At 36.5% G+C, this 12,950-nt stretch overlaps 1 long non-coding RNA gene across 1 annotated transcript in view; it reads right to left on the reverse strand.

Annotated features, from left to right (window-relative positions):
- Window positions 1-264: 264 nt before the first annotated feature.
- The window catches only part of LOC132158034 (uncharacterized), a 93,516-nt gene continuing 80,830 nt past the window's right edge, over window positions 265-12,950 (reverse strand). The window contains exon 6 of the long non-coding RNA XR_009437647.1: window positions 265-274. This is a non-coding gene — a long non-coding RNA (uncharacterized LOC132158034). The remainder of the gene's footprint in view (window positions 275-12,950) is intronic.

Genomic DNA, 12,950 nt, shown 5'->3' on the forward strand with positions numbered 1-12,950 from the left:
AAAATGTATTTTAGGTTGGTCCAGTCAATGCACAAATGTGGTGTAGAACAAAAGCTGCACCACTATCTTCAAACCTCTTTTTATGTTGTAAATACCAAGTGATGACTTTTGATTTACTATAGGCTTTATTTGGAAGGCAGTACCTACATTACAAAAATATTCTAGTTTCTCCCATTCCCCATCATTCAAATGGCCCATTTATGCACTATATATTGACTTTGCATTTGTTCCATGCTTTTCTCAACAGTCACACATTATTTTGTTATTTTAGGAGCTATTTGCTGAAAGGATTGTCTTCAGGGTAAAATCTGAATTAGGTATTTGTGCCATTTTCTCCTTTACTGCACCATAACACTTTTCCACAGACAGTGGGAGTTTTAATGGCTGTGAGCTGCATGGGCACTTGCTTTTATTGAATTTACAGACAGGAATCAGAAATCACCAGTGCTGGGGTGACCCTGATTCAGTGCTTGTAGGAAAAGGGGGATTTGCATATCAGTACCGTGTTAAAATATCTTGATATCAGTTCTAAGCTAACTTTGTACTTCAAATAATAAAAATAAATAAATAAATAATAATAATAGTAATAATAATAATAATAATAATGCCAGCAGATAATATATTAATTAAAGATTTTAAGTGTACTTAAATAAAGCACATTTTCATGACTTTTCTTATCACACTTAAGTACATTTTTTAAAAAGTTTCTCTCTCTCTCTCTCTCTCTCTCTCTCTATATATATATATATATATATATATATATATATATATATATATAGTTAATTCTTAATTTAACTAGTTGCATTTAATAATGGTGGATGCCTTCTAAGGCACTAAAATGGAATCTTATTAGTTACTGATTTATAACTCAGTTACTGTAGTGCGTTCTGGGTGATTGTGACTTTTTGGGTGAAGTGCTGTCCACAACATAAAACAGACCTGACAAAAGCAGGTGAGTGTTTAATAATGGCCGGTACACTGATCTATGGGTCACAAAACACACTGCAGCACTGAATTAGGACCAGCCAATTTGCTGCATTTTTCTCACATACATAGCCTACTACTCACAGCGCTGAGCACCGCCTGAAAAACAGGATTAGCAGCCTCTAAATAGCAGTCATTCAGAGAGCTTGGATGCACTGAATGCTTCCAATTACTGCCACATCTAATCTGGGATACACTGCAGAATTAAATTTAAAAAAAAAATTAAATAAAAAAAGTAAAAATACAAATATATGCACAAAATCCTGAACACTGATGATAATGTTCTCCTCCTCCTCCTCCTCCTCCTCTTCTTCTTCTTCTGTGGAACACAAAAGGAGATATAAGTATTGATATAAGTATAATGACAGCTTTAGTCAGCATTCAAATTTATGGAGAAAAAAAAAAACAACCTGTGAATTAATTGTGACTGAAGTTGTCAGAAGTGATGTCTCTTCCATGAAAAAATAAAGCCACATATGCGTTCACAAAAAGTCATCATAGTGGTTGCTATGCATGTTATTATGTGTAAAATAAGCTATCTTTATGCAAATTATGTTGCAACATCACATCATGCATTAGTGATGTGCTTGAACTTCATTTTCAAATCATTTTAAGATAAAATGTTATATTCTCAATAGCCTGAACATGTCCTAATATGCAATCTTTAAACAAATAATAATATTGTGAATCATATATAATTAGCTGTTCACACTTTATTTTAAGGTATAAAGAACTATATAGAGAAAAAAAAAGTCAAAATTAATAAAATAAAAAAAAACACTGGCTCATGAAGATTTTTCAGATCTCAGTTTTTAGTATTAATTTAAAATGAGACAAATTTGCTATTATTTCAATCTCAAATCTGTTATTTACAAGTTTAGATTTATTTTTAAAGCTTCACCTAATAGCTGAATACCCTAACCAGTTTTAAATTCCAGTTGTGCAGATGGGGAACGTCGTAACACTGTTACAGTGTGCCCTGCTATTATTAAACTATGCTATTATATGACATATTTGTTCTAGACAAGTGTGAAATGTGCATTATTACTGCGGAACATTACTGTGGATAAATGAAATAAATAAATAAATAAATACAAAATAATAATAATAAAATAATGTGGATTAACAAACTGAGAAAGTCAAAAAGTGCTAGGCTGTGCCCTGCTCTCCCCTACTAATAAACAGTAAATGTGTTAATAATAGGCATGCTAATAAGCAACTAGTACTAAAGTGTTACTGATTAGTCAATGATAAACTCTATGTTTAGTAGGGCTGTAACGATTCACTTGTTTTATCGATGCATCGATTACAAACCCTGACAATGCATATGCATCGATCTTGAATCATGATTTTTGAATCGTGAAACACCAATTTCGGACAGTTATTGATTTAAAATGCTGGGAATCGAATGAATCACGATTTCTATAGTGATTCAATGCTTTCAAAATATATAAACATTAAATTACTTCAAGCACGAATGAATGGAGACCTTGAAAAGTGTTCGTGGCTCACATCTCTCCTTCACAAGCTCTACTAACCGCCTATTACTGTCACAGGATTGCGCTCACTCTCTATTCGTCTCACTACAGACACTTTTTTGAGTAGCTTATGTGTGATCTCTTTAACAATGTTGTTGAATCAAATGTACGAAGGAAACTGTTAAAATAACCACAGAATTAACAACAACCTTGAAATAAGATTATATGATAATCAGATAAGTAAAAGAAAGTAACGAAAGTAGCTTTTGTTGCTGTAGAAACAGACATCAGTTGCGTTTTCTTTCAGAATCATCATTAGCCAATGGAGAGGAAATTTAAGTGAAAGAGAAGTGATCTTTCACTCATAGACGTGCCAAGCTATATCTGCAGCTAAGCTGAATAAAAAGCAGAATGAACTGATGAAACGTTAAGACAAAAAACTCAATAAATAAAATTTATGAATGACGCAGTGCTAATTGACATCATTTATTACAGTACAGAAACTATAAAGTATATTTTCTACCTTATTCTGTGCAGAAATTTAAATAATTGTTTGTAGAATATAAAACAATCATAAAATTGCCATTAGGGAAACATGATGAGAAATGGCGCAGGTGTCAATGACTTGCTGTCTGTCTCTTCGTTTGTCCTTAGCCATATTTGTCTTTTTATTAATAAATAAAACCATTTGTATATGACCGCCAGATGCTCCTTAACATCAGAAGACAAAGGATGTATGCAGCATCAAAGATGTGTTGGCTGTGTACCACAGCTCTCCACCTCCTCCTTTCCTGACAACTCTACATGTGAGGTTGCGCCGTGTGCCGTTTGTGCTCACCTGGAGGAAATGGCGTAGGAGGAGAGGAAAATGGGGCGGTAGAGTCACCAGGCTAAAATTGAGCATGGTGTCTAGTCTGACAGCCTTCTGAAATTTCTGTCTAGAGTAAAGCCTTTTCTGTCCCCCAGAGATCTTAAAAGAGTCACACATGCTTTAGTTTTATTTCGATTGGACTATTGTAATTCTTTTTTTTATGCTGGAATTTCCCAGTCCTCTATTACAAGGCTTTAAATGGGGCAAAATGCTGCAGCCAGATTTTTAATGGGAGTCATCAAATGCCAATGTAACCGAATGAATAGGACGAGCGGTGGTGATTGACGGTTGTGAGTACCAATCAGCAGGGAGGATCCACTATTTAAGAGCTGGTTGGTTATGGCCTGGGATGCGTCACGTCCGGCTCCTCCTCTCTTTCCGTTGTTTACAGTGGACACAGGTATGTTTCATTAGCATGTAGCAAGTTTTGTTGTTTGCTGTGTGACAGTAATGATTCATGGCGCATTCTAGCCTGTCTTTTCCCCTCCCTGGTTCCCTCGGCTTGTGTTGAGTGGATGTTAAGACTACTAACCTCCCAGGTATGTGCGGACCGTTTATTGAAAGCATATTGGTTAGCTTGGTGGGGATTGGGGATTAGTTGATGTTTCACGTTGTGTGCAGTGTTCCCTGTATCTCAGCTGAACGGCAGTTATGTGAATATCGTATATTTGTGCCGGTAAAGGGATAATGGACCTTATCTCCACTTTTTCAGTAAGTGTTATGCACATAGTTACATGCTGAGAATTTTAGCAGGTGATGTATGCATTTGGTAATTGTTTTTCTGTGTGGATTTGTCTCAGGATTCTCTCTCCCGCTCGTGAGCGATTTGTTTCTGTTATAGTTGCAGTCCCGGTTGCTTCTCCGTTGCCATACGGCGAGAGCGCCGTATCGTCCAATTAAGCAGGAGGCTTGTCGCTGTCTGGTTTCTCTAAATTATAGTTTAGTGTATTTTGGAGTCGACGTTCACTACGTTGTGAAATAAGGAGAAGGCAACCCCGCGGTTGCTCCTTTTAAGCTGGTCTGATTTAAGTTAACTTTTTTTTCTGTTTTTCTTTTTCTATTGTACCAACATCTGTATATGGTTTGTGACTTGATATGATTTTATTTTCGCCCTGTTTTTGTGATCAGTGATGTAATCAAATTGTGATTTATTGTAACTGTGCTGAAGTTTGTCTGTTTGTTTTTTTCTTTCTTTCAGTCGCCGGGGTCCCACGGGTGACGGGTCTCTTGTGGTGGTGGTGGTGGTGCTCCCCCTACGGGGGTGTCACACTTTTGAAGCGGTTTGGTTGCGTGAGTTGAGTGCACGGTGGTGTGTGTGTGTGCAAGTGTGCTTTTGATTTACTAGTTTTGTGACCTCTTCTCCATGTTGAACCCCGGCCCTGTAAGGTTGTATTACTTTTCTTTTCAGTTGTGTAACTAATAGTGATGTGAATTGTTGTATGTCACTTGTTGTTTTTGTTTGTCTTGAAGCCGATGTCAGCCATGCACTAACGAGTCATCATCAGACATCATCATCCCGGTGCAATGGAGATTATTTTAATGTGAATCTCACACACTGTTTTTTAAATAGGATTTTGTATTAATAAAGTTTTGTATTTCTTCATGATACCTACGTTCCCGCCCACTTCCTTAAGAGAGTCGAACCTGTGTGACCTAAATTCTTAGGTATCATTCATATTTCCCGGGGTGAAATTCCCATGGGTGCCGTAGTCGAAACCCCTTGTGTATGAGACCTGGCATTGCTCCGTCACACCAACATATTACTCCTATTTTTATGTCTCTAAATTGGTTGCCGGTTCATCATAGAGTTGATTTTAAAATATTGATGTTTGTTTTTAAATCTCTTAATGGTCTTGCACCCTCGTACCTGTTTGAACTTTTAAATCTGAACACATCAGTCAGGTGCCTGCGGTCTGCAAACATTTACTCTCTAGCTCAGCCTTGAACATGACTGAAGTCAAGAGGGGATTGTGTATTTGACGTTTGTTGGACCTAGGCTCTGGAACAATAATTCTTTTTATCTGCAATCTGCAATATTCTGCAAAGCACTGTGGTCAACTTCTGTTTTGTTTTTTGTTTTTTGTTTTTTCATTTGTGCTATATAAATGAAAATTATAGATTATGATTGATTATTGTCCAACAGTGCATTTGATTTCTTATAGCAAATTCTAAGTAAAAGATAAGAAAATAATTAACTATAAAAAATAAATAAATAAATCATACATTTATACATACTTACAGTTATTGTATTTGACATTTCTGTCACTTCTGAAATGATGCCACTGGTGTGACAAAATGTTGTTGTTGTTTTTTTTACATCTTGGCTTACATAAATTTCTACATATGCCATGTCATGCCATAGCATCATTAAATTAGCATTTAACAATGGACAAAATGCCCCCCCCCCCCACCCTATGGTTCTGTAACCATAAAGGCTGCTGTGTAATATGCCCCCTGACTAGGCATTTAAATAATTTAGAGGAAGCATTTAAACAATCCTGTGAATGAACTTAAAGAATGCAGAATCAAGTTGTTATAATTGAAACAAATCAAATTTAATTGTGAATCGAATCGAATTGAATCGTTTTTTAATCGAATTGAAAACCTATGAGTCGTGGATCGAATCGAATCACTGTCTACCCAAAGATTCACAGCCCTTATTATTAGTTTACTTTCTGAATCTTGACAGAGGCAACTCAGGCTCATTGGAATAATGGGCCTATGGCTACATTTCTGCAACATGATATTATTATTATTATTATTATTATTATTATTAATAATAATATTTATTTATTTATTTTCTAGTATGCTTCAGAACACTTTCAAATGTCCAGTAAGGAATGCTAAAAGGTGAATACTCTATTGTGTTTGAAAATAACGCAACACCTACTCCAACTAAGGACAACAACTATTCAATTCAAGATTTCAGTTCAATTCAAGTTTATTTGTATAGCGCCTTTTTAAGATTAGTTAGTTAGTTAGTTAGTTAGTAGTACTTTATTGTTCAGCCTAAGCTGAAAATTGATCTTTGGTCTCACAATACAATCACAAAACAATTAACAATACACAACATTGAATGAATACATCTAGCCAAACACAACATCCACAATAACAAAATTAAAATAAACATTCCTACCTCTTATTCAAAAGACTTATTGCATTTGGTACGAAGGTTTGTTTATATATTGCTTTCATTGCTTTTGGTGTTCTATAACGACGACGTGATGGTAATAATTCAAAAACATGATTCAAGGGGTGTGTTATGTCTCTCGTTATAATCAAAGCTTTTCTCTGAACAGCAATTTTGTATTAATGAGCGACTGACTTTTGCTTTACATTTACATTTACATTCAATCATTTAGCAGACGCTTTTATCCAAAACGACTTACAAATGAGAACAATAGAAGCAGTCAGGTCAACAAGAGAACAACAACAGCATACAAGGGCCATGGCAAGTCTCAGTTAGTCTAGTATAGAACGCATAGGTTTTTTTTTATTTTTATTTTTTATAAAATTAAAAGACAAGAAAAGGAAAAGTGCTATAGTTAGTTGGTTAAGTGCAGGCGAAAAAGATGAGTCTTTAGATGTTTCTTGAAAATGAGTAAAGACTCAGCTGTACGAATTGAGATTGGGAGGTCATTCCACCAGCTGGGCACAGTCCAGGAAAAGGTCCGTGAGAGTGATTTTGAACTTCTTTGGGATGGTACCACAAGGCGTCGTTCACTTGCAGAGCGCAAACTTCTGGAGGGCACATAAGATTTAACCAATGAGTTTAGGTAAGTTGGCGCCGTGCCAGTGGTCGTCTTGTAGGCTAGCATCAGTACCTTGAATTTGATGCGAGCAGCTACTGGTAGCCAGTGTAACCTGATGAGGAGAGGAGTAACGGGAGCTTTTTTTGGCTCATTGAAGACAACCCTCGCTGCTGCATTCTGGATCAATTGCAGAGGCTTGACAGTACATGCAGGAAGGCCCGCCAGGAGAGCATTACAATAGTCCAGTCTGGAGAGAACAAGAGCTTGGACAAGAAGTTGGGTTGCTTGCTCTGACAGGAAGGGTCTAATCTTCCTAATGTTGTATAAGGCAAACCTGCAGGACCGGGTAGTTGTAGCAATGTGGTCTGTGAAGCTTAACTGATGATCCATCACAACTCCTAGGTTTCTAGCTTCTAGCTTTAAACCTATAATTTTCCCAGCTACTCTTATAATTCTGTCTAATTTAACTTTATTCACAGAAGTAACCACACAGTTATATTATACCCTAAAACACTCTTAATTAAACCTGTATAAACTCTTTGCAACACAGCTTTGCTCACACAAAATTCTTTCAGTTTCCTTAGCAAGAATAGCCTTTGATTTGCTTTCTTACAAATAAGAGCCACATTATCAGAGAAGTTCAATTTACAGTCTATCATGATTCCTAAATACTTAAAAGTATTCACAATTTCAACAGTTTGATCACATAACATTATTTCTGTTAGAGGCTCTGAATGATTTAAAATCAACTCTTTTGTTTTACTTACATTTATCAATAAAGAACTTTCTTCACACAATTTTTCTAGTTTCAAAACCTACTCCTCGTACTCAAGATGTACACAGTCTTTCCATAAAAGTGCCACAAGTGCTATATCATCTGCATATTTATATAGTTTGTAATTCTCATGCTGCACTCTTATACCACTTGTATAAACAGAAAATAAAAGGGGTGACAGGATGCATCCTTGGGGTGCCCCCGTGTTTAAGGATATAATATCTGATTTGAACCCCCGAGCACAAACTCGCTGTGGTCGATTTGTTAAAAAATTCTTTATCCAATGAACTATTCCCCCATTCACACCTAGAACCAGGAGACGTTCCAAGAGTAAATGTATCTGCATGGTATTAAAGGCAGAGGTGTAATCTATAAAAAGAACATGCACATAAGCCTTTGCTTGTTGTAAATGGCTAGCAATTGTATCAACCAAAGTGAGCGTTGCGTCCTCTGTTCCTCTTTGCGATTTATATGCAAACTGCAGTACATCTAATTGTTCTGATATGTATGGTTTTAGATGATAACTAACTACTCTTTCCATGCATTTAGCTAGTATTGAGGTTAACGCCACAGGACGAAAGTTCGGAAGGGGTAGTATAAATGATAACTTCCACATACTTGGTATCGTCTGTAAGTCTAATAAAACCTGAAATACTTTTGTTAGGGGGTCAGTTAGTTCATTTATACATATCTTTAACACTCTGCCCTTAAGGCCATCTGGACCCGGCGCTTTATAGGGCTTAATGCATTTAAGGGACCTTCTAATTTGGTCCCCTGTCAACCGAATGGGCAGCCCCACTGGAATCTTATCACTTATTTCTTCAATCTTATTCCAGTTGTCGGCTGCATCATATCTTCAATAAAACAAATTTAAATCATTAACCCATTTTAAATCATCCTTCCCTATAGTGATATCATTATTTACATTTCTTGAGTCATGCCCCATCATCGTATTCAAGCCTTGCCAAGCACTCCTTACATCTTGATTCGCTAACTGATCCTTTAACTTATGTTTGAAATCAATTTTTGCTTTCTGTATCATAGCTTTCAGTTCCTTCCTTTTAATTTTAAACCCCTAATGATTATTTTCACGAAATGCCCAATTCTTTTCATTAAGGAGTTTCCTAAAATCTTTAGAGAGCCATGGCTTATTATTCGAGTAGATTTTAACCATTTTAGTGTCAATAACTGTTTCTTCGCAAAATTAAATATACAAGGTAATACAGTCAGTTAGTTTGTGAGGGTCTCTGCATGAATCAAAAAAGACATCCCAGTTTGTAGTGCAAAAACAGTCCTTTAACATGTCTTCTTTGTCCTTACTCCAAACCTGAATTCTCTTTTCCACTGGTTTATCCCTTCTAACAAGTTGTCTGTATTTTGGCAGTAGATGGATAACATTGTGATCCGATCTGCCAATCGGTGATCGACGTACTGCTTTTTATGCGTCGTCAATGTTGCCATAACACAAATCCAGTGTGCGTGAGAAACATGTTGGACAATTAATATATTGTTGCAAGTGTGGAAGAGTCTCTGTTAATGAAAGTGTATTGAAATCCCCTAGTATGAAGACTGGTTGATCTGCCGACTTTGTTAAGATCCTAGTAAAGCACTCTGCAATATGCTCCGCTGCCTTGTTATTATTAGGACCTGGTACATATACTAGGAATATGGTTATTCGACCAAATTCCCTCGGCAGATAAAATGGTCTAAAAGATACAACCAAAGTCTCATAGTCCGGGGTACAAGTCTATTCAATTATAGTATACTGTGATGACCAACATACATGCAGAGACCCCCGCCAACAGATTTCCGTGATTTTACCTTGTCTCTGTCGGCTCGTATAGTGGTAAATCCCTCGATATCCACACTATGATCTTCATTTAACCATGTTTCCGTAAAACAGATGAGATTACTGCTCCTAAATTCCTCTTCATGTTTAACTCGAGCAAGACCTCATCCATCTTGTTATTAAGAGATCTCACATTAGACAGTGTGATCACTGGAAGGGGGTGACGGCTTCCTCGCATCCGCAATCTGTTGCGAATTCCTCCTCTTGACCCTCGCTTCTTAATTCTTGATATCCTTCTTTTACGAAAACATCCACTTGTTGGAATCTCTAAATCGACGGAATGATTAACATATCGTAACAATAACAAGAAGTCTCTTGAATAAGTCCGACTCGACACCATAGAAACCAGTTGATCTTCAAAGGCTTCGCCCACCAGCACCAATCCAACTAGCGCCAAGGCCATGCAGATCATATACACATTCATACTGCTCCCAATTTAAGAAACCAAAATTAAAAACGAATAAAATAACAACTTAGATCCACAAACAAACAAATACCACAAATAAGCAGCAGGCCGCGCCCCTGGAAGTTCAAAATCTTTCAGATTTTAGTAGTAGCTTATCAGTGGTGGCAGTCATTTTATGTGCATATGGCAAAATTATACAGAAAAAATATATTAAAGACGTAATCAAACAGACAATGAACACTATGAACAACAATTGTTATATAATACAATCACACTTAGGTAGTTCTGTATGTTGTTTAAGGGTTAGCATCATCTGGGGTCCTCTGAGGGGTGACATCATCTCTTCTCCGGTGTTCTGGATCTAGACTGGAGCTTGCGTAAATCCTAGTTACCACGGGATGTAAATCCTGTGGCAAAACAGAGAAACAAATAGAGACATAATTAGCATAGCTGCTGTTCCAACCAAGTAAAATTAATTAGTTTAACCCAGGAAGGCTATTTCAGAGTTTGGAAGCCAAATGTGAAAAAGCTCTACCTTCTTTAGTGGACGTTGCTATCCTAGGTACTACCAAAAGTCCAGCATTTTGTTACCTTAGGGAACGTGATGGATTGTGGCGTGGTAGAAGGCTAGTTAGGTAGGCAGGAGCTAAACAATTAAGGGCCTTATAGGCAGTGTTGGGGAGTAACTAGTTACATGTAACGGCGTTACGTAATTTAATTACAAAATAAATGTAACAGTAATCAGTTACAGTTACTAAGAAAAAATGAGTAATTAAATTACAGTTACTTATGAAAACTGTAATGATTACAAAGAGGATTACATTTGAATATTTACACACATCCACGTACAGCTTATTTCTTTCCCAAATTGCACTAAGACATATGGCCCATAATCTCCGAGACGCGGAAAACACATTCGTAGAATCCAGTCATAAAAATGTAATTCAGCCTATAACGCGGACGGAATATGCCACATTTTGGACGAATAAATCAAAAGTAGGTCAGTACACTTGAATCAAAACCCGATATGGACTGATGTCTGTGAATATTAAGCCGCAAAAAGACTGAAAATGAATCCTGCACGTTCTGCGTGTCTGTGGAAATCAGGCGCTGACTGGACATCAGGAGAACCGGGACTATTCCCGGTGGCCTGGCAGACGATTTGGCCTTCTACTTTAATATTGTTATTGTATAATTGCAGGCCGAATATACTAAAGCGATTATTTTCGAATCCGCCATTCGATAATTAAATATCTAATAAATCATGAATCGGTTAGTCGTGACTGACAATGGTTGGGCTCGCGCGCTCTCTGCGCCTCCGCCGAACGGTTTGGATCAGACTCCGAGTAATCAATGCGAGAGAGAGAGACCGGAGTGAACTGTGTAAGCGCACAGCTGGAGCAGAGAAGCGACACTTCTGTTCAGGGTTTCAGGTGCAGGTCAGTTTCATCTGTAAATATGCTAATGTAGTTATGTCTTTGTTTACTTAGTCAAGCAGCAGCAGCACATTGCTCACAATCACTCAAAATACTGTATAAACGACATCATTATTATCTTTTGTAATGTTACAGTAGTAAGTTAGCAGACAAATCATCATATTTTATCATAGGTTTAGGGGGAGCTAGTGGATACAAAAACACAACCCTTAGGAAAATTAATATAGCCTATGGTATGGCACTAACCGTGGTTTAATTATGGAATTTGTAGTAAAAATAAATACAAGTGGTAATTCATTTGCCAAAAAAACAAAATTGCACTTACAAAACATGGTAAAAGTCAAATAAAAATATTCAGTATTAAAGAGAGATGGATGGATAATAGAAGTGAAGGTGCAGTTCAGGAGAGAACTCTTAATTACGTTGCAAGTCCCCCAACCTAAGGATTCAAATCTTTTTGATGTCAGGTCCAAAAAAAAAAAATAGGGTTGTCCATGTTTCAGAATGGGTTGTGGGTGTATGAGTGTGAGATTTCCCAGCCTATTTTTTTCCCCAGTCCGCCCCTCATGGAAATTAATCTCTAGAACAGTCACTTCATGAGCATTTTTTACTTATTTTGAGAAACTATCATCATATCATATACAAAGAAACAGCAGTGTTTCAAAAAGACACCAATGTTTCAGGAGTTTAGTACACAAAATAGGACACATGCTTATTAGATAACCGTATTTGAGTTGATGTATGTGCTTTTATTTTTTTATTAACTATTTTTCCCCAAACCATTGTTAGATGCAGTTAGATGCCTGTAGTTATGCCAAGATTTGGTTTTAAAAACAGTATCTATAAACTATTTCTTTTGATTTTAAATCTGCTTTGAACTTCAGATCAATCTCTAAGTAAAGTCTGATTGTGTGGTGGATGTGTTCAAATGTGATCATCTTAATTTAAGTGATGAAGGATGGTGAAAGTCTGACAGTATTGAGCACTACTGTAAGGTTAAACCTGCATGGTGTAAAATGGTTGAAGATGATTTACAGTTGCAAATTAACATTCATTAGAAATTTATAAAAGTAATCAAAATGTACTCAAAAGTAATTAGTTACATTACTTTATTAAAGTAATTAAAAAAGTTACACTACTATTACATTTTAAATAGGGTAACTTGTAATCTGTAACCTATTACATTTCCAAAGTAACCTTCCCAACACTGCTTATAGGTAAGTAATAATATTTTGTAACTGATACAGAACTTAATTAGTAGCCAGTGCAGAGACTGTAGAATTGGGGTAATATGATTATATTTACTTGACCTGGTAAGGACTCTAGCCGCTGCATTTTGGACTACCTGTAGCTTACTTATTGAATATGCAGGACAACCACCTAGCAGTGCATTACAATA

Source organism: Carassius carassius, chromosome 15, assembly GCF_963082965.1.
Source record: "Carassius carassius chromosome 15, fCarCar2.1, whole genome shotgun sequence".
Classification (NCBI taxonomy): domain Eukaryota; kingdom Metazoa; phylum Chordata; class Actinopteri; order Cypriniformes; family Cyprinidae; genus Carassius; species Carassius carassius.